At 34.0% G+C, this 19,801-nt stretch overlaps 1 pseudogene; it reads left to right on the top strand.

Annotated features, from left to right (window-relative positions):
• Window positions 1–836: 836 nt before the first annotated feature.
• LOC114036368 lies at window positions 837–1,264 on the top strand (annotated as a pseudogene).
• Window positions 1,265–19,801: the final 18,537 nt, after the last annotated feature.

Below are 19,801 nucleotides of genomic sequence, written 5' to 3'. Positions count from 1 at the left end.
TAAAGCAGTATTGCAATATTGATTGTTTATTGATAGGCTAAGCCAATACAATAAAAATCATAATATTATATTAGTTACTTTACTTACTGAGAGTCATACCAACCAAATTATCAAAAAATTACTTTATAAAGTTAGATAAAATAACACAAAATTCATTAGGAGGAATAAACAATCAAGAATATTAAGTGAATCAATGGGGAAAAAAAGGAAGGAAGAGAGATTAGCTTTACCAGATCTCAAATTATACTACAGAATTGCATTCTCAAAACAATTTGGTGTTGGGAAAGAAATAGAGAGGTTGATGAGTGGAACAGATTAGGTACAATATCTACAGAAGCAAATGATCACAGTAGCTTAGGTGTTTGATAAACCCAAAATTTCCAGCTATTAAAACAAGAGCTCATTATTTGACAAAAATTGTTGGGAAAACAGGAAAGTAGTCTGGCATAAATTAGGCATAGAATAACATCTCATAGCATTTACTAAGATAAGCTGAAAACAGGTATATGATTTAGACTCAAAGGATAATATCATAAGCAAATTAGTGGAGTATAGAAGAAATTACCAGTCAAAAAATATGTGTATAGGGAGAGCTGTTCTTGGTTAAATAAGAGATAGAGAGCTTCATAGGAGATAAAATGGATAATTTTGATTACACAAAATTTAAAACCTTTTGCACAAACTAAACAAATTAAGGGAAAATTAGAAGATGAAGAGGAAACTGGGAAAATTATTGCAACAAATTTCTTTGATGAAAGTTTCATTTTGAAAATATATAATGGAGAGGAGCAGACCAGGATGAGGTTTAGCACAGTGGCAGTGGGCAGAGGGATCAAAGATGAATATCAGAGGACTTGGATCTCAACTAAAGGACAGTATTTCAGTTTCTGAACTTTCAGCTAGTGCTCCTTTTGGAAACCATGATATTCTTTGGAGAGGTTTTTCTTGTGTCAAAAATGAACTTTTGCCAAATCATCCTCTTGAATTATCAGAAAAAAATTTCCAGCTGAAACAAGATAAAATTAATTTTTCCGCACTGAGAAATATCCAAGGCCTATAAGATCCCTTGAAGTTACAGATGGAATTCAAGGCAGTGAAACAGGTCCAGTGTCTTCCATTTCTTCAGAGCTTGAACTTCTCCCTGGATATTTTGAGGGGTAATGATGAGACTATTGGATTTGAAGATATTCCCATTGATCCAACACAAAGTGAAATAATGGGAGAACCACACATGATGGTAGAATACAAACTTGGTTTACTGTAAGAGGAATATGTTGCTAATGAAAATAGAGAAACAGCATCCAATTTATAATTGTTTTTTATTATGGTTTGATGTTTATAACATTAAAAGTACTGCTATTTACTGTTTAAAAAAAGAAAATATATAATGAACTGAGACAAATTTACAAGAATAAAAACATTCTCCAATTGATAAATAATCAAAGGATATGAATAGGCAGTTGTCAGAGGAAGAACCACAAGTTATCAATAGCTAAATTTTTAAATGCTCTAAATCACTACTAATCAGAGAAATACAAATTAAAACAACTCTAAGGTACCACTTCACACCCATCTGATGGGCTAAGATGACCAAAAAAAAAGGAAAATAACAAATGGTGAATGGGATGTGGAACAATAGGCACACTAATGGACTGTTGATGGAGCTCTGATCTTGACCAGCCATTCTGGAAAACAAATTGGATCTATGGACAAAAAGCTATTTAGCTGCATATACATATATACACACATACACACACACACACACACACATATACATATATATGTGTGTATACATACATATATATATATATATATATATATCATGATACCCAGTGATAATGTTGCTATTTTCACACCCCAAAGAGATCAAAGAAAGAAAAAAAATAGTCAAAGGACCCATATATACACATATATTCATAGCAGCTCTTTTTTGTGGTAGCAAAGATTGAAAACTGAGGAGATTCTTATCCATTGGAAAATGGCTAAACACATTATGAAATATGAATATGATAACATTATTATGCTGTAAGAAATCATGAAGAGGATGGTTGAAGAAAAACATGAGATTTGTCTGAACTGCCTCAATCACAAGTGAGCAGAACCAAGAGAACAATTTATGCAGTAATAGCAACATCATAAAAATAATTAACTTTGAAAGACCTAGTAACTCTGATTAACACAATGACCAGTCACAATTCTAAAAAAACTCATGATAAAAGCATGTTGTCAGGGGCAGTTAGTTGGCATAGTGGATAGAGCACTGAGCCTGGAGTCAGGAGGACCTGAGTTCAAATCTGGCCTTAGACCAGACACTTGACACTTACTAGCTGTGTGACCCTGGGCAAGTTACTTAACACCAATTGCCAAAAAGAAAAAAAAGAGACATGTTGCCCACCTGTTGATGGAGAACTGGTGGGCTTACAGTGCAGACTGAAGCATATTTTTTCTCTCTTTCCATTTCTTGTTATTTTTTCCTTGGGGAAATGTGATACATGGCTAATATGGAAATTTGTATTCCATGTCTATACATATTTGCAATGGATTTTACTATTTTTACCTTCTCAACAGGTGAGCCAGTGATAGAAGATGAGAATTTGGAACTAAAATTTTATTTAAAAATTAATTTGGGAGCAGCTAGTTGGCACAGTCGATAAAGGACTGGCCCTGGATTCAGGAGGACCTGAGTTCAAATCTGGCCTCAGATACATAATACTTACTAGCTGTGTGACCCGGGGCAAGTCACTTAACCCCATTGCCTAGCCAAAAAAAATTAATTTAAAAATGAGGAAATATATATTAATATTTTTCCTTACAGGCCTATGTGCTAGAAACTATCCTTGGCACAGATGAAAATCCCTGACCTGTAAGACCTGTAATTCTATCAGGCAAAACATAAATATATGAATATACAAAAGGGTGCAAAATAAATTATAAGGTATTTATTGGTGGGAGCACTAGTAGCTAGAAGCATCCAAAACATCTTTATATAAAAGATGTCAGTTGAGCTGAACTTTGAAGAAAATTATGGATGCTAGGAGGTAGACATAAAGAGAGGATATATTCCATGCATGGGGGAAACATTATGCAAAGGCCAAGAGACAAGAGATGGAGTGTTACATGTGATGAACCGTAAGAAGCTCAATCTGACTGGAGCAAAAAGTGTGTTAAGAAGAGCATGATACAGTAACTCTGGAAAGATGTGATAGGGCCAGGCTATGGATGACTTGAAGTGCCAAATAGGTTTTGTATTTTATCTTAAAGATAATAGAAAATTATTCAGATTATTGAGTAAGGGAATGACATAGATCATTGACAGTTGTCTGGAGGATATATTGGAAAAGAGAGAGATGAGGAAAGGAGATCAATTCCAATGGACCAAGTGAGAGGTCATGAGAGCCTGAACTAAAGTGGTGTCTATAGGAGTATAAAGAAAAAGATGGATGTAATATGTTCTAGAGGTAGAAATGAGAAAATTTAGTAACTCATTTTTTGTGCAGTTTGGAGAAGAGTGAAGAGTTGAGGATGACTAAGTTTGTGAAGCTATTCGACTAGAAGAATCATAGTCTCAACAGAAATAGAAAAGTTTAAAAGAGTGAGGGGGAGAAGATAGTGAGGTCTATTTTATACAGGTTGAGTTTGAAATGTCTGCAGACAATAATTGAGGTATCTTAGAGATCATCTAATCAAATTCTATTATTGTACTAAGGAGGAAAGTGGGGAACAAGATTAAATGACTCGCCCATCACCACATATAAGTAGTAAGTAACAGGAAAAGGACTTCATTTAGAACCTCTGACTCTGAAAAACTACTTAGCTTCTCTGGACCTTAGTTTCTTCATGAGCAAGTTAGATAAGGTAACCTCTAAATTTCCTTCCTACTCAATTATATGGTTATATAATTGTATGATTCCAAATCCAATGTTCCTATATGATCTGCAAAAACTATAGATTGTAGAGGGGATGTCACTTAAATATAAACCCAGATGAGTGCAATAATCAGTAGATTTGACTTTAGCATCATACATTTTTCCTTGAATTAAATGAAACAGCATTTTTCTATCATCAAGTAAATAGTAAGTTGTATAATTTTTTTTATTTGTCTCACTAAAAATATATAGCTGTCTACTTATTAGCTGGTTCCTATTTTCCTCACTATGGGTTTTTTGCCCAGCAAAGAAAACACATCTCACACTTGCTTAGAGCTGGGTACTATGTGGAATCCTAGAGCTACGAATCTTTAAAATAATTCTAAGATGACTTATTTCTTTTGGATCCAGCATTTATTAAGCACCTATAATATGCAAGGCATTTTGGAGTCTGAGATTTTTTTTAAAAAGTGCATTTTCAGTGATCATCAGGTTCCAGAGTATGTTGAAGATTTTGGAATTAGATACAAAAAGTGTATTGATTGACAAAAGAGCAACGCCACTCAGTGTATCCAAATAGGTATTAAATAAAACTATTAAAATAGCTTCCCCAAATTATATTTCTCTGTGCCTTTATTTTTAATTTGCTGAACCAATAGTTTTGGAGCAAGTAACTATACTCAAATCCAAGTTAAAATGTATTAAAATGTCCCTGGAATCATATGCTATTTCACATACACCTATCCATAATACTCCTGTTATATTTGAATAATATTTTGAATCCTGACATGATGCAATTAACAATAGTTCTACACTTTTAACATTATTTTTTTTGGTTTTTCTATTGCTGAATGCTAAAGCTAATTTTCATGACTTTCTGGCATTATGTACATCAAAAGCTACTTATAATCATAATATTGCTATGTGAGGTTAAAAAAAATCAGTTTTTTATCCTCATTGTAGAGAGAAGGAAAATGAAGTTCAAAGGATAGAGGGCAGGAAGTGAACTACTAGGTCATCATGTCCTCCAGGACCATCATTTTACAAGTAAGGAGACAATGAGTGAGAGAAGTTAAATGACTTGTCTGACATCACACAGGAAGTAGCTAAGCTAGAATTCAAAGTCAAGTCCCTTTATTCAGGATCCACTGTATTTACTATGATTCAACATGGTCTCCCTAAAGTCCATAGACTAAGTGGTTTGACCTGAAGTCTGTTAACAGGTAATAAAATATAGAAAGTGTTTTATTCTAACCCCAATATGGGAGCCATTCAATTTTTCCCCCTTGTGACTCTTAGAGAACAAATAGCTTCTAAAGAACACTTTAATTCTATATTGTAATCTATGATAGATCATTAAATAAAAATTGATACAGCTAATGCTTTAAAATATGCAAATTATATGGATATAGATATAGATATAGATATAGAGACAGAACTTATACAATCATCACAAGGGTTCCACAAGGGAGATATGATAGGTATTACTATCCCTATTTTACAGATGAGGAAACTGAGTCTCAGAGAAGTAATTTTCCAATAATCACACATCTACTAAGTGTGCCAAGGTTCAAATACAGCCCTTTTCTGAATGCAACTTCAACACTTTTTCTCTTAGACCACAGGACCTGTCAACATTCAAGAATTACTGATCTAAGAAAATGAAGCATAATACCAAGGGAAAATTGTATTTTAATGAAACAGAAAGATTTCAAAGTTTCATGAGGAAAAGAACAGAACTAAAGCAAAAATTTGGCATCCAATATCAAGACCCAAAAGAAAAATAAATAGGTAAAAAGGTAAAAGAAGACATAAGATATCTAATACAGCTAACCTATTTACATCTCTGCAAGGGAAGATATTTGCAATTATTAAAAATTGTGTCAACTAATAGTACAGCTAGAAGGAATATACATAGATAGAGGGTATGAGTAAAGTGAATTTGATGGAATGACATAAAAAATGTAAGGGATGGGAAGGAGGAGTATAATGAGTGCAGAAAGAAGGGAGAGGTAGAATGTGGTAAATTATTTCACATGAAGAGGCACAGAAGATCTATTACAGTGGAGGGGAAGATAGGAACATGGGCAACGAGCATCACTTGAACCTTACTCTTATCAGTATTGGCTCAAGGAGGCAATAATATTCACAATCAGTTGAAAATAGAAATCTCTCTCACCTGACAGGGATGTAGCAGGGGAGGAGATTATGTAAAAGGGAGTTAAGGAATGGTAGAAGAGACAATATGTCAGGGGAGGTGGTAGACAGAAGCAGAACACTGGTGAGGAGGAAAAGGGTGAAAGGAGAGAGAGGACAGAAGAAAGAATAGGATGTAGGGAAATACACGATTAGTAATCATAACTGTGAATGTGAATGGGATGAACTCTCTCATAAAACAGAAGCAGATAGCAGGGTGGATCAAAGACCTGCATCTTACAATATGTCATTTACAAGACCATACTTGAAGCAGCAAGACACACACAGGGTAAAGGTAAGAGGCTGGAGCAGAATCTATTATGCTTCAGCTGAAGTAAAAAAAAAAAAAGCCAGGGGCAGCAATCCTTATCTCAGTCAAAGTAAAAGTAAAAATAGACCTAATTAAAAGAGATAAAGAAGGAAACTACATCTTGACAAAAGGTACTATAGACAATGAAGCAATATCAATACCTAACATATATGTGCCAAGTGGTATTGCATCCAAATTCTTAAAGTAGAAGTTAAATTAGTTACAGGAAGAAAGAGACAAAACAAACTATATTAGTAGGGGACCTTAACTGTCCCTCTCATAACTTAATAAATCCAATCAAAAAATAAATAAGAAAGAAGCTAAGGAGGTAAATAGAATGTTAGAAAACTTAGAGATGATAGACCTTTGGCACGATTTAGACATAAAAGGTAATACCACTAGCAAATTAGAATAGCAAGGAATAGTATACCTGTCAGATATATGAGGAGGGGAAGAATTCATGTCCAAAGAAGAGATAGAGAACATTACAAAATGTAAAATAGAGAATTTGATAATACTAAATTAAAAAGCTTTTGCCAAACAAAAGCAATGTAATCCAGATTAGAAGGAAAGCAGAAAGCTGGGAAACAATATTTACACCTATCAGATTGGTGTAAATTGGTTAATATGACAGGAAATGAAAATGATAAATTTTGGAGAAGATGTGGGAAAATTGGGACACTATGCATTATTGGTGAAGTTGGGAACTTATCCAACATTCTAGAGAGCAATTTTGAACTATGTCCAAAGGGCAACCAAACTGTGCATATCCTTTGATCCAGCAATACCACTACTAGTTCTGTATCCCAAAGAGAGCGTAAAAAAGGGAAAAGGACCTACATATGCAAAAAATATTAATAGCAGCCCTTTTGTGGTGGCAAAATATTTGACCCTGATGGGATGCCTACCAACTAGGGAATGCTGAACAAGAGATGGTATGTAAATGTAATAGAAAAGTATTGTGCAATAAGAAATGATGAACAAGCAGATTTCAGAAAAAAACCTGGAAAGACTTGTAGAAACTGATGCAAAGTGAAATGAGCAGAACCAGGAAAACATTGCACACAATATCAGCAACATTGTATGATAATCAAGTAGGAATGACTTGGCTCTTCTTAGCAACACAATGATCCAGGATAAGTACAAAGGATTCCTGAAAGAAAATGCTACCCTCATCCAGATAAAGAACCAATGGTTGCTGAATAAAAATTAAAGCATACTTACTTTATTCTTTCTTGTTTTTTTTCCTTTTGATCTGTTTCTTCTTTCACAACTGTGACTAATATGGAAATATTTTATATGATAACACATGTATAAACTATATCAAACTGCCTACCATTTTCAGAAGAGGAGAGGGAAGGGGAGGGAGTGAGGGAGAAAAATTTGGAAGTCAAAATCTTATAAAATGAATGCTAAAATTTTTCTTGACATGTAAGTGGGGAAAAAATAAAATACTATTTGAAAAACACTATGCTGAGAAGGGGTCCATAAGCATTATTAGTTTGAGAAAGGGGTCCATAATCCAAAAATTTTGGATTATAATATTATTTTTCTTTGTTCAACTTTGCTAAGGAATTTTTTTGGTTTTATTTCTGTTTTTTTTTTAAGAATCTCTTCTTCCAAAATATGAATAAGACTCTTGAAAACAGAAACACAGAGTATACAAATTTCTGAATTGGAAGTGACTTCAGCAACCTTAGTTCAACAATTCCCAAAAGTAACATCCACTATAATATATTCAATAAGTAATAATCTACCTTCTGATTGAATACTTCCCATGAGGAAAGATCTCTACTCTAGGGACAACCTATTCCATTTTTTGTAAAATGGCCTAAAATTGTTAGAGAAGTTTTTTTTTTCTTTTTTCTTGACCATGTTTGTGTTTTTGTAGTTCCCATTCATTATTTTTAGCTATACCCCCTCTTGCCTACTTAGTTCAATTTGTAATCTATCTTATTTTTACTTATTTACTGAAGCTATGTAATAATAAATAAGAAAAGTGAAAGCAGTAGGGGTTGATCAAGATATTTTCAAAATATTAGTGTGTTTACCATCAAATGGACCAAATATCCAGCTATACTTCTTTTTGAGAGATAACACATATGTAGCCCTAAACAGTCTTGTTTTTTTTATCACTTGATAAATAACCTAGAGCAAGTCATTTAACCTCTTTATGCTTAGTGATAAATGATAAAACTATTGATGCATATTAACTATTTTTCAAAAATGAATGTAGTACGAATTTGATGCTATCTAAAAATGTTCTGAGTTCTTTCAAGAAACACACTGTATAAATACATTGTTCTGTTGCAATCATTGATTTTATAGGAGAGGAATGGTAAGGTGCCTTGTCACATTGATCCAACTCATCTTGGGTTTGCTTTGCATACCACAATGATCTGCACACATCATTATGCATAAGGTGATAGAGAGAATCAGGTCACCTGTTATTGTCTCCATGAAAAATGATTTTTCAAAGGCATTGGTAATCCTATATGCAATGATATTTTACCCCAGCCACCGTATGTTCTGAGGCAACTTTCTTTAACTGGTTCTAGGTGATCCATAAAGTACAAATTTGACCAGAGAGATACATTTCCTTCCTAGATATTCATAGACTCACAGCCCTATTCATGCACATGCCCATATCAGGAGCCAAACATACATTTTTAGGGCATGATTTGAAGTATTTCCTTTATATTTCTTGAATTGACCACAAATAGAGAACAACTGCATTTCAGTGCTTTCTCAGAGATGTATGTGGGAAAAAGAAGGGAGGTAGGAGAACAGAACTGTACAGAGGAAGATAATGGGTTTTGACAGTTCTGCTTGGTAATTAACATGGCTCAAAATCCCTTCTTTGCATGAGCTTTCAGTTCTCCCACAAAGTCTAAATCAAAGTCTTTTCATTTCTTATTTCATGACCATTTCTAAGTATCTGTTCTTTATACTTCACTAAAAATAAATAAATAAACATAAATAAAAGGCTTTCATTCCTCATTAGTGCTTCAGGTACAAAGTTAGTTCCAAGGCTGATATAATTTTTCCCCAGACTAAATTAGGGTTCATACAAAGCAATATAAAGTCAAAAAGCAGAGCCCATGCTGCTCTGTCATTTTATCTACTTTTTAGACTAACAAAGAAATACAAGCTTAGGCAATTTTTACTCAACTTTTCAGCTGACTGCTTTTGCTAGACCTGTTTCCCTGTCCCCCTACTACAGAAAAAAATGACCAGTTGTTATTAAATCCATTATTAGCCCTTTAATTGATCATCATTGCCTATTTGCCAACAATATGATTCTATCAATAGTTAATGGATTAATTTGTATTTTGTGTTCAAGGAGTGGACAGTTAGAGGTAAAATATTTTTAACTGTTGAGAATCAGGAAGAACTCTAGGAAACTTGCATTGAAGATGACACTGCATACAAACATTTACTTTCTACATGACCTTGGCAAGTCACTCATCCTCTGCCTCAGTTTCCTTACCTGCAAAATGAAGATAATTGTACTCTCAGGGCTGTTGTGAGGATAAAATGAGACAAAGCTTGCTTAGTGCCTGATACATAGTAAATGTTATGCAAATATTAGCTATTATCACTGTTATTGTTATAATTATTATACAGTTAAATGTTAATTAGCTACTACTGCTGTTTTTATCATCATCACCATTACACATTTAAAATTGAACTATATGGGCTTTAAATGGTATTACAATTACTTTAAAGAAATCACAATTATATCAATTGGGTTCATATTTCACACACTAATACAGATCAAATGAGCTTGGGTTGCTTTCTTGAAGTTAAGAAATTGAAATGCATGCATTAAAGCAAAAACAAAGCAAAGCAAAGCAAAGAACAACAACAACAAGTATTTCACAGAATATTGTATGGGTCAAATGAAGGGAATGCCAATGATTAACACTTAAATGTCTCCTTAAAATTTAGAAACTCCTTTTTTAAATCTAATTTCTCTCATTAAAGTCTGTGAAGCAGATATTATTGTGCCCATTTCACAAAGAAAGAATATAAGGCTCAAAGAATGTAAGTGACTTGTTCATAGCTACTCCATTACTATCTGAGGCAGAACTGTACTCAGATTTTCTGTACACCACACTGCCATTGTACACATGAAAAAATTCTGTGGTTCAAAAAGAGGAAGAAGTCATTTGAAGATGTCGTGGAGAAGGGGAGATTTGAATTAAATCTTGAAAGGTGAACATGTCTAGAAAGTAAGAAAATTCATAGTAACAGATCAGGCACAGTGCTGGAGAAGTAAATGTTTTCCTTTCATTTCCTCAAGACAGTTATGATACTTGGTTTTCTAAAGGTAGAAACTGTATTTCAGAACAAATCTGTTTTTCATATGATCATTGAGTTTACAATGGGAAGGAACCTTAAAGCTTATTTAGTAGTACATATTTATTTTGTACATGGGAAACCTGAGGCATAGAGTTGAATTGACTTGCTCAAAGTCACATAGCTAATAGATAGGAGAACCAGGATTCAAATCTAAGTTGTCCTACTCAAAATTCAATATCCTTTCTATTGAATGATATAGCATATTCCTGAAAGTTTTCTCTGATCTACCAGATAATAATGATGGTTTCCCCCAAACACAGATCAGCACATTTTTTGCAACTTTTTGATTCACCTATCATATACCATTATATACAATAGTAATGAGGGTTTGTGCCATATCCCCCTACTAGATTGTAAAAACCAAAAAGGGCAGCAATTCTTGCATTACTTAGACTTTGTGTCACTTTCAGTATCTGCTACACTGTTCTGTTCACAGGACACAATTAGTAAATACTTGTTTAATTCTCATAAAATTGATTTATCTAGGTTGACTCAGTGGTACTTACTGGGCTCATGTTGAATAGGGTGTATTTTGCCCTGGTGGTACACACTGGTTACATCAAATCCCTGGGTAATAAAGAAAATTATCTTTCCCTCTCTTCAAAAGATTGTTGCCGTGACAAGTCTTAAAAACTCCAGTGCCATTGAAGTAGCATCCACATTGGCATCTCATAGATAATACAGATACTTTGGTGTCCCAACTGGCTTCAGTTTTTTTTTTTAATATTGTTAGTTGTAAGAAAGAGAAGTTGGGGGCTTTCAATGAAATATTTATTAAGCTAGATATAATAACTTAATGTAACGAGGTTGACAATTTAGCAGCTAGGTTGATGGACCTGGATTCAGGAAGTTCTGCATTCATATCCTGCCTCATAATAATTGATCCTGGAGAAGTCACTTAACCACTTTAATCTGCTTTGATCAGCTTCAGTTTTCTCATCTGTAAAATTGTTATAACAATGTTCATTATCTCTCAGGGCTGTTGTGAGGAAAAATTTGATAATATTTTAAAATTGCTTAGGAGAGTGCTTGGTATGTGTGAAGTATTTAACAATATATTTTCCTTCTATCCTTCCTTTAATGTTATGCTGAGCATTTTCAGATACGATTAATGCATTGCTTTATATTATTTGTTTATATGTATATGCATGTATAACACATATAAATATATGCATGTATACAAGTCATTTGAGAGGCTTCTTTTGGGGAATGAACTTGGTAGATTTGATAGAAAATTTTTAAAAGTAATAGAAAATAGTTTAAATGAAATATTTTTAAAATTCACAGAAGTGTCAGTCAGTTAATAAGCACCTATTAAGTAGCTATTATGTGCTGATCACTTTACTAAGCCCTGAGGATAAAAAAACAAAAAGAAAAAGAAAAAGGCAGTCCCTGCTGTGGAAGAGCTCATAATCTAATGGTGAAGAAAACATGCAAACTATGTGCAAACAAGCTATATTCAGGATAAACAGGAAACAATCAAGAGAAGGGAGAAACTATAATTGAGAGGGATTTCATAGAGGCTTCTTTTAGAATGTGGGGTTTTACCTAGGACTTGGTAGAGGCCAGTGAGAAGGAAGCTCAAAAGGGGACTGATACATGGGAGAATGATAGAAGTGCGTGGAACAGAGACCCCTACTCAAAATCGAGACAAGGACTTACATACCTTGAAAGCAGAAAGAAGTTTATTGCTTTCTCATGAGTAAGGGTACTGCCCCTGGTCACACTAATGGCACCTGCCAGGGAGTACTAGTTGGTTACAGAAAGCAAGGCTTTTTTATACCCTAACTCGAGCTCCTTCTCCCTAACCCCCTTTCCCTTATCCCATTGGCTGGGCTTCAGAGGGCACAATCTATTCACAGAAATCTCCCCCAGCAACAAAAAGGTGGGAAGTTTTGCATGGGTAAACACTTTAGGTTGGGGGTAGGGCTATTCTTTCTGTTATGTGCTTAAAAAAAAAACAGTGTGGGGGGGGTTTGACAAGCTGAAAAGGGAGTGTGTTTCAACAATACAACTAAATTCCTTGAGAAGGCCATCTACAACAGGTGCCTCCAATTTCTCTCCTCTCACTCTCTTCTTAACCTCTTACTATCTGGCTTCTGACCTTATCATTTAACTGAGACAGCTCAAATGACCAGTGATCTCCTAATTGCTGCCCTTTGTGAGAACTATTAACAAGAACTATTAACCCTTTGAGGAGCCTTCACTTCTGAGAGATCATTTCTCACAGAAGGAAGGGAGAAAAGCACTCTGCTCTTCCAGTGCTAGCCATCTCTCCCTACCTTGAGGAGTATTATCTATGATTTAGGCTACCTCTCCTACTACTAATCCCTGTTGGGCTCTATAGGATATGTCTTAGCTTCCAGCTATGCAGACTAACAGTCTGCCTCAGTTCCAGACCTGTTTTGTTTGTTTGTTTGTTTTACAACTTGTCTGTAATGTAATCTTCTCAGAAGTATCCCCTGGGTCATTTTAGCTTAAAGTGCAGTATCTATCTGAAAGAGGAATTTAATCTAATCATCTAAATTGGAGTCCTTGTTTCCTTCTCTCTGAGATGTAGAGGTCTTTAAACTTTCACTCATTTACCAGCTTCATCTCTTCTACTGAATCTCAGGTGGTTAGGGGGTACAGTGGGTAAATTACTAGGCCTGGAGTCAAGAAGGGCTGGATTCAAATTCAGCCTTGTACATTCATGCTTGATGTTGGGCAAGTTAATTAACCTGTATCTGCCTCATCTCTTCAAATGTAATTGAGAATAAATATAACACAGGACTTACTATTCTGGGTTGTTGAAAGGACAAAAGGAGAAAATACTTCTAAAGCATTTAGCATAATGTCTGGCACTCAGTAGGCACTTAATAAATGCTTATTCTCTTCTTCCTCTAATGTGGCTTTTTAAATATTTAATTTAATTTAAATTTCATTAATTCATAATGCTGGAAAGTATACAGATAATCTTATCAGATGAGAAAACTCTGGCATAGTGAGACCAAGAAACTTAGAAACATGCAACAAATTAACCTTAAATAAGCACCAGAAATCAGGCCTCCTGAGAGCAAACAGTATGGTCTTCAGAGCATATCTCAATATATTATATTAATACTTCCCAGGTACTTATAAAATGTAATAATGTTATTATTGGGTAGGTACAAGTAATATAGTGGACAAAGTGCTGGTCTTGGAGTCAGGTAGACAAATTAAAATCTTGCTTTAGATATTAGCTGTGTGGTCTATAAAATGAATATAATGATAGAAGCTACTTCACAGAGTTCTTGTGAAAATCAAATAACATAACATAAGTAAAATGCTTTACAAATTAAAATTTTATGTGAATGTTAAAGATTTATTATTGTCATTGTTTCTGTTAATATTTTACATTGTCTAATCACCTTTTTTACCTCCTCCTCTTCTAGCTGCTTCTTCTTCTCTTTCCCTTTCCATTTCCTCTCTTTTTCCTCAAGATTCTCCATCAATAACAATTATTACTTCATGATCCTTTTAAAAGCCAATAAGACATATGTCTTATTCTTCACCACTGTATAGAATACCATGGAATAGTTCACATTCTAATCTTTTGTTTTATTATTTCAAATATAATATTTTATTATCCCCCAATTACACACTGAAACAATTTTTCAAACTTTTTTTTTAAAGTTTTCAGTTCCAAATTCTATACCATCCTCTGTCCCTACCTTTATTTTACCCTTCCTGAGATGGTGGACAATCTGATATAGTTTATACATATGGAGTCATGTTAAACCTTTCCATAGTAGTCATTTCATACAAGAGGATTCAAATAATAAAAGAATGAAAGAAAGTGAAAAATGGCATGCTTCAGTCTATATTCAGGTAGTATCACTTCTTTGTAGGCAAATATCATTATCCCTTTGGGGTTGTTTTGGATCAATGTATTGCTGAGATTAGCTAAGTCAATTGCATTTCTTCATCATACACTATTGCTGTTACTGTGTGCAATGGTCTGCTGGTTCTGCTTATTTGACTTTACATTAGTTCATGTAAATCTTTCCAGGTTTTTCTGAAGTCTGCCTGCTCATCATTTCTTATAGCATGATAGTATTCCATTACATTCATATACCACAAGTTGTTCAGTCATTCCCCAATCAATGGGCATTCTCTCAATTTCCAATTCTTTGTTTTCAGTACCACAAAAAAAGGCTGCTATAAATATTTTTTGTACAAATAGCCCCCCCCCTTTTTTGTAATGTCTTTGGGAAATAGACCTAGCAAGGATGTTGCTAAATCAAAGGGTATGAACAGTTTTATAGCCCTTTGGGCATAGTTCCAAATTGCTCTCCAGAATGGTTGGATCATTTCACAACTTCAACAACACTGCTGAATGTGTTGCAATTTTTTCACATCTTCTCCAACATTTATCAGTTTTCTGTTTTATCTTGTTGGCCAATCTGATAGGTGTGATGTGGTACCTGAGAGTTGTTTTGATTTGCATTTCTCTAATCAGTGATTTAGAGCATTTTTTTCATATGACTATAAAGCATTTTAATTTCTTCATTTGAGAACTGCCTGTTTATATCCTTTGACTATTTATCAATTGGGTAATGACTTGTATTCTTATAAATTTGACTTAATTCTCTTTATATTTTAGAAATGAGGCCCTTATCAGAGAGTTGTAAAAATTCTTTCTCAATTTTCTACTTTCTTTCTAATCTTAGTTGCATTGGTCTTGTTTGTGCAAACTCTTTTCAATTTAATGTAGTCAAAATTATCCATTTTGCATTTTGTAATGTTCTCTATCTCTTGTTTGGTCATGAATTCTTCTGTTCTCCATAAATATGATAGGTAATCTATTGCTTGCTCTTCCAGTTTGCTTACAGTATCAGCCTTTATATCTAAATCATGAACCCATTTTGACTATTTTGGTATATCATGTAAGATTTTGGTCCATGCCTAGTTTCTGCCATACTCTTTTCTAGTTTTCCCAGCAGTTTTTGTCAAAGAGTGAGTTCTTATCCCAGAAACTGGGGTCATTGGGTTTATCAAATAGTAGATTACTATAGTTATTGACTACTGTGTCTTGCATACCTAACCTATTCCACTGATCCACCACTCTATTTCTTAGCCAGTACCAAGTAGTTTTGATGATTGCTGCTTTATAATACAATTTAAGATCTGGAACAGCTAGGCCACCTTCCCCTGCATTTCTTTTCATTAGTTCCCTTGATATTATGGATCTTTTGTTATTTCAAATGAATCTTGTTATTATTTTTTCTAGCTCTATAAAATATTTTTGGTAGTTTGATTGGTATGACACTGAATAAGTAAATTAGCTTAGGTAGAATTGTCATTTTTATTATATTAGCTCAACCTACCCATGATCAACTGATGTTTTTCAAATTATTTAGATCTGATTTTATTTGTGTGGAAAGTGTTTTGTAATTGCCTGCTTGTCATTTCTTATAACACAATAATATTCCATTATAATAATACACCACATCTTGTTTAGCCATTCCCCAACTGATGATCATTCCCTCAATTTCCAATTCTTTGTTTTTAATACCACAAAAAAGAGCTGTTATAAATATTTTTTTCTACAAATAGGTCCTCTCCCTCCCCTCCTTTTTAATGTCTTTGGGATATAGATGTAGCAATGATATTGCTGGATCAAAGGGTATGCACAGTTTTATAGCCCTTTGGGCATAGTTCCAAATTGCTCTCCAGAAAGGTTATGTCAGTTCACAACTCTACCAAGAGTACCTTAGTGTCCCAGTTTTCCCACATCCCCTCCATTTTCCTCTTTTTGTCACTTGGCCAATCTGATTCATGTGAGGTGGTACCTCAGAACTCTTTTCATTTGCATTTCTCTAATCAATAGTGATTCTGATTTTTTTTCTATGAATATAGATAGCGTTGATTTCTTTGTCTGAAAACTACCTGTTCATATCCTTTGACCATTTAGCAATTGGGGAATGACTTGTATTTTTATAAATTTGACCCAGTTTAAGAAATGAGGCCTTTATCAGAGATACTTGTTGAAAAAAATTTCCCTAGTTTTCTGCTTTACTATTAATTTTTGTTGCATTGGTTTTGTTTGTGCAAAACCATTTTAATTTTATATAATCAAAAGTTTCTATTTTACATTTTGTAATGCTCTCTATATTTTCTTTGGTCCTAAAATCTTCTCTTATCCATAGATTTGACAAATAAACTATTCAATGCTCTCCTAATTTGTTTATGGTATCACCCTTTATGTGTAAATCATGCACCTGTTTTGGTCTTATTTTGGTATATGGCATAACATAGTGGTCTATACATAGATTTTTTTTCCATATTCACATTCTAATCTAAGTGTGATATCATAATCTGACACTATAATAACCCATTTGCTTTTTTTGTGGGGGTGGACAAGGAAAAACTGGTGATTTTATTGATATAGGTACCTTCCACAGAGGAAATTCCCTCTATAGATGCTAATAAGCACCTGCTTTGTAATATGTAGTCTTGAGAAGGTACCTGGGTCACTTAGAGATTAAATTTCTTTTTCTGCATCACACAGCCAATATGTGTCAAAGGTGGGATTTGAATCCAAGACTTTCTGACTCAGGCCCACTGAAAATCAATTATTCTGTGCTAACTCCACTAAAAGCATGGACTGAACACTTAAATTAATCAATACCAGCATTGTGTTTTGTAAGGAGAAGTAGCAATTATTAGCATTAATAATGATTGTATGATTAAACTTTGCTTTGTCAAGTCATTTTCTCTCTCCCAGAAGGGAAATTTAGTAGTTAATTCAAGACACCCATGAGAAAAGACATTAAGCAGCAATAAAATATCTTGTAGCATCTAAGATTTGCAAATAATTTTTTTGTTTGTTTTTAAATGGTAAAGGTTCCACAATCCTGTCTCTGCTGACTTTCTGAGCTTCATTATAATTTGCCTCTGAGGGAACTTACAGAAGCTAACGTGGGAGTGATCAATCAGCTACAAATCTTCAAAGTTTAAGTATTGTCACCTGAATGTAATGAAGTGGCATTTAATACCATGGTCACAAATTTTGGTATTCTCTTTTATTGAACTGTCCATGGTGCTATCCATGAGTGTCTATGCCAGAGGCATGAGCTTGTTTTAACCTTTTCTACTTCAAATAATGTTATCTGGTTTATAGAGAAATTAGTGTGTGCATATTTGTGATATACATGTAAGATAAAGGTATGTGTATATATAATACAAAACAGAGCCAAATGACTAAAAACATAAGAATTACAACAAATGATTGCATCAGTACTACTAAGAATAGAATGACATTATCTGTATATTAATTATGTCAAACAATTTCTATTTCTTCTATGTAACTTCACTGGCACTGAGAATGTGAAATCAAAAGTACCCAGGATCAAAGAGAAATAAGATCTCTTTCTGTATTCAGTTGTCAAAGAAATATTTTCCTCAGGGGAAAAACTGGTAATATTGAATAATTGCAGTGAAATCAAGAAACCAACAAATACAATTAGAGTGAGCAAGCCCAGAGAATATGGATGGTATCTCTGATTCTTTCTTGTAATTTCAAGATTCTTGTGACCTTGATGATGTCTGGCTACCCCTGTTTCCTGTAACACTTCCCAGAGAGCAGAATACCTCTTTACAGTGTCTATTTCCCAGAAAGCTTTTAAAAATGCATCTGTCTAATCAGCAGGGAAAAATCATGCTGTTTTAATTTGTTTTCATGTAATTAATAAGATTGCAGCAGACTCATTGGAGCTCCTAATATCTGGTCTTCTGAATTTTTATCTGACTTTATTTTGTCATAACTGTAGAGGAAGAAATGAATAATAGAGGACATTGGGCCTAGATGTTTGCGTCAGCTGAAGAAAAGAGAAATTTTACATAAATTACATGATTTGCCCATGCTTACAGACAAAGCCAATGAAAGAACTAGGATTTGAACCTAGATTCTCTGACTTCAAAATTAAATGCTATTTGTGCTGTGCCACATGATATAGAATAGCTAAAAACTTTATCATAATTTGCTTTGAACCTTGTATAAGATTTGAACATCTCAAAAGTAGTTATTGGTTCATGAATACTAAAATTTACAAGTCTGTCAGTCAGGAAATCAATATTCTATGTAGCAGGAACTGTGCTAAAAGCTGGGAATAAGTGCAAAAACATGACCCTACCTTCAAAATATTATTAATCGAATTCAATTTTCCATATAGTACTGCCACTTTACTCTTTCCTTTTAAAATCAGTGCTAAGGAAAACAGAAAAGTCACTGAATTCCCTTGGAGCTCATGTTGACTTCATTAAAAATAAACCCTTTTCTCCCAGCAAATTTGTAAATCAAGGTATCATAGCCCCTGACATGATTATTAGTATATTAATATAGCTGGTGTTTCTACCCCAGCTTATTTTACTTCAGTTGAAGCATAATATGTTCTACTCCAGCCTTTTACCTTTATGCTGTGTATGTTCCTCTGTTTCAAATGTGCTTCCTGTAAACAACATATTGTAGGATTATGGTTTTTAATCCATTCTCCTATCCACTTCTGTTTTATGGGACAGTTCATCCAATTCATATTCACAGTTATGATTACTATCTGTGTCTTTCTCTAAATCCTATTCCCCCCATTTATGCTTTTCTTTCTCCTTTCTCTCTTTCCCTCCTCATAAGTGTTTTGCTTTTAACTACCACCTACTTCAGTTCTGCCTCCCTTCTATTATTCCCCTCCCTTGTCTTCCCCTTTACCTTTACTACTTCTTCCCTCCCTTCTATCCCCCCTCCTTTTTTCTTTCCCCTTTTCCCTCCTACTGCCTATAGGGCAAGTTAGATTTCTATACCTAATTGATTATGTTATTCCCTCCATGAGCCAAATCTGACAAGAGTAAGGTTCAAACAATGCTCATCTCTCTCCCTTCTTCCCTCTGCTTTAATAGGTTTTTGTGCATTTTCCTGTAATTTGCCCTTGTCTGCCTCCTCCTATCCTTTTCTCCCAGTATATTCCCTTAGTTAGATCAGATTAATCCACTTACTTAGATCCTTTTAACCAACTTAATTAGATTTATTTTATCATTACATCAAAGTCAA

This window comes from Vombatus ursinus, unplaced genomic scaffold, assembly GCF_900497805.2.
Source record: "Vombatus ursinus unplaced genomic scaffold, bare-nosed wombat genome assembly UNPS02009835.1, whole genome shotgun sequence".
NCBI classification, from domain to species: domain Eukaryota; kingdom Metazoa; phylum Chordata; class Mammalia; order Diprotodontia; family Vombatidae; genus Vombatus; species Vombatus ursinus.
The sequence above is the reverse complement of the archived record's forward strand: the minus strand, read 5'-3'. Positions and strand labels throughout refer to the sequence as shown.